Raw genomic sequence first — 3,880 nt, forward strand, 5'->3', positions numbered from 1 at the left:
CGGCGCCTCGAAGTTTCCTTCTACCACCGCCAGTGCCGTTTTGTACACCGCCACTATTGTGGAACCTCCAGGCCGCCGACCAATGGAGACTACCAGGTCGGTGTTACGAGCGGCGGGCTCTTGGGCGCCTGGCTAGCAGTGATTACTTCCGCGCAGCTAACTGCTGTGGAACGTTACACCGAGTTGTTGATGGCTGGCTCTACCGACAAACTTTCAGTGTATGTAGACGCACGCCCGTGTAAGTCCCTTGCTTATAGGTAGCCACAGATGCCAGAAGATTCCTACTGTTACAGATCCCTTTGGCTACTTTCCACACATTTACCATTAGCAGCGAGGAAGTAACACTTGGCTACTCGAACATAACGATTATTTGGAAATTTGTTGTTGTAGACTGGCAAGACAGCCAATCCACAGTGACGGGTAGCCGAAAGGCACGCGTTTAAGCTCACGCAACTGGCGTGAGGTCTGGAACAGTTAAGGGAATTAATAGTAGCAAATAAAGTACGTAGTTGATGTAATACTTAACTTTAATCCATAATTGGAGAACATCGCTCTTGTTGATACGTCAATAATAATCTCAATATAAACTGGTAATGGCGCCTTGCTAGGTCGTGGCAAATGACGTAGCTGAAGGCTATGCTAACTATCGTCTCGGCAAATGAGAGCGTATCGGTCAGTGTAGCATCGCTAGCAAAGTCGGCTGTACAACTGGGGCGAGTGCTAGGAAGTCTCTCTAGACCTGCCGTGTGGCGGCGCTAGGTCTGCAATCACTGACAGTGGCGACACGCGGGTCCGACGTATACTAGCGGACCGCGGCCGATTTAAAGTCTACCACCTAGCAAGTGTGGTGTCTGGCGGTGACACCACATTTGTGGTAAGCTCCTATGGGTCCCTAGGCTTACACACTACTTAATCTAACTTAAACTAACTTACGCTAAGGACAACACATACACCCATACCCGAGGGAGGACTCTAACCTCCGACGGAGGCCATAACGATCACCGACTCGCATCGTAACACCATTAATAGTAACAGAATATGGACTGATGTAGGGATATATTTCATATTTTATGAACAAAACTTGAGTTTAAAAAAAAGCTAAAAGAAAATACGGTCAAATGTTTTGTGAAAGTAAGGAATAAAATAGATTAGAGAAGCATTTGACGCACATTTCAGCGATGCTAGAAATCATGTACACAAGATGAAGCGCCGCTTGAGAATTTAAAGTTCAATGTTTAACGTAGGGTCTTGGGGTATTTACGATATTGCAGTTCCTACGTCGTTAAGAAATACGATGCAACGAAGCAGTGTTTCTTCGGATATCCATGCATGTCCAAAGGAACACAGGCACTGCGCCGAACTACGGCCGTTATGAAATGCATGAAATGTATTTGCAGTCGCGAATATTGACAACCATCGGCAGTATAATGGAATGACGACAACGAGACTCGAAACCGGATTTCCCGATCGTCGCGAGTGGTCGCCTTACCATTAGGCTATCCGAGCATGACTCACGACCAACCCCAAACTTTTCACACGTCGTCAACCATGTGCCGGATACTCATATGTATGGGGAGACATTTTGGTTGAAAGTCGCTTGCCCATTGTCGGCGGATAAACATGATATTGCAGTGCTTGTGTTGTTCGGAAATACCATGCAGTGCTTATAACATGCATGCATAATGGTAAGGCCTTCGCTCGCGATAAGTCCCAGTCCGGCATAAATTTTCGTTGCCGTCATTCCTTTGTACGGCTGATAGTTGTCCATATTCGCAACTGCGAATACATTTCATGTGCTTAGGATGTTTGTCTGGCGGAATATCACTCAGTGGTCTTACGTCACTAATGTATGAGCATCTTGGCTGCTGCATATGATTTCCAGCATAATTAAAAGGCTTGGCAAGTGTTTCTCTTATTTATTTCATTTCTTACTTTTCACTCAAATTATTTCACGTAACTTCCAAACGTTTTTTCCTTAAATTATTTATTTTTAATTTTGCTTTATCGACTCCACGAATATATGACAGTGTTAAAGGAAAATGAAAATTACTTTTCATGCTGACTGAAACAAGCGTCAATTGTTCAACAGAGTCTGCTTTGGCAGACTGGATTAAGCACAGGGCGCAAGTGCTATAATACGCGAGAACGCTAACACTACTCCTTACGCTCAAGCATACGCATCTGCAGAATGACCTCCAGAGAATTGATGAATAGTGCAGGCTCTGGTATTTAAACCTGAACGTAAAAAGATGTAACATACTGCGCATACATAGGAAAAGAAATCCACTACTGTACTGATACACTACTGATATCAAACTGTTGCAAACAATATCCACTGTAAGATAGCCAGAGCGACCTCAAGCGGAATGACCACATAAAACAAATACTGGGTAAAGCAGATGCCATACTCGGATTCATAGGAAGAATCTGAAGGATATGTAACTCAGCCATGAATGAAGTGGCTTATAAGCCGGTTGTTCGAAAACTCTTGAGTGCTGGTCATCTATCTGGGGTCCCTACCAGGTAGGACTGAAAGAAGAGTTAGAGAAGGTTCAACGAAGAGCGGTATGTTTCATCACGGGTTCATTTAACTGGTGCGAGACCGTTACGGGGATGCTCGACAAACTCCATTGGCAAACGTTACAAGAGAGGCGTTGTGCATCACGGAGAGATTTACCATTGAAATTTAGAGAGAGCACTTTCCGGGAAGAATCGGACAACATATTACTTCCTCCCACATACATCTCGCGCAATGACCACGAGGAGAAAATTCGAGAAACTAGAGCCAGTACAGCTGCTTACCGACAATCATTCTTCCCACGTGCTATTCGCGAATGAAACAGGATTGGCCGCCACACACCATTAGGTGGCTTGCGGAGTGTGATGTAGACGTAGATGTATATATGCGTTGTGCAGCTTTTCCATTATGTAGTGTACCTAGAAGTGAGCGTTTTGAAGGTGAGCCGATTGTCAGCTTTATTTTACATCCAAACGGTATATTTCTGGACATATGTTTCATACCAAAAATGTATGTAGTAAGTACCCTCTACGACCTTGGAGGCTTGCAGTAAGAGTTGTGAAACACCCTGTACACAGGGAGAGTGGCCAACGTTCAGGCGGCCGCCATGTTTTTACCAGACTGCGCGCGGGATGTTCAAATGATTCAAATGACTCAGCACTATGGGACTTAACATCTGAGGTCATCAGTCCCCTAGACTTAGAACTACTTAAACCTAACTAACCTAAGGACATCACACACATCCATGCCCGAGGCAGGATTCGAACCTGCGACCGTAGCAGCTTCCGGACTGAAGCGCCTAGAACCGCTCGGCCACAGCAACCGGCTGCGGGATGTACAACTATATAGGTAGTGTTGTGTCTAGACAAGACAGCCTAGACACAATGAGAGGAAGCCGAAAGGCACGCGGTAAGCTAAAGCAGGATGGCGTGAGGTCTGAAACAGGATACGTAATGAATGCTATAAAGAAAAGTACGTAGCTTCTGGAATACTTAACTTTAATCCATCCTTTTGGTACATCTGGAGATTGTGGCGATACAAGTGAGACTCTTTAGATACATGCAATGTTACTAATGGCGCCTTGCTAGGTCGTAGCCATTGACTTAGCTGAAGGCTATTCTAACTATCTGCTCTGCAAATGAGCGAGGCTTCGTCAGTGTGCATCGCTAGCTACGTCGTCCGTGCAACTGGGGCGAGTGCTAGTCCGTATCTCGAGACCTGCCTTGTGGTGGCGCTCGGTCTGCGATCACACAGTGGCGACACGCGGGTCCGACATGTACTAATGGACCGCGGCCGATTTAAAACTACCACCTAGCAAGTGTGGTGTCTGGCGGTGACCCACAGGTAGCGTCGCAACACGAA

Source organism: Schistocerca piceifrons, chromosome 3 (assembly GCF_021461385.2).
Source record: "Schistocerca piceifrons isolate TAMUIC-IGC-003096 chromosome 3, iqSchPice1.1, whole genome shotgun sequence".
NCBI lineage: Eukaryota > Metazoa > Arthropoda > Insecta > Orthoptera > Acrididae > Schistocerca > Schistocerca piceifrons.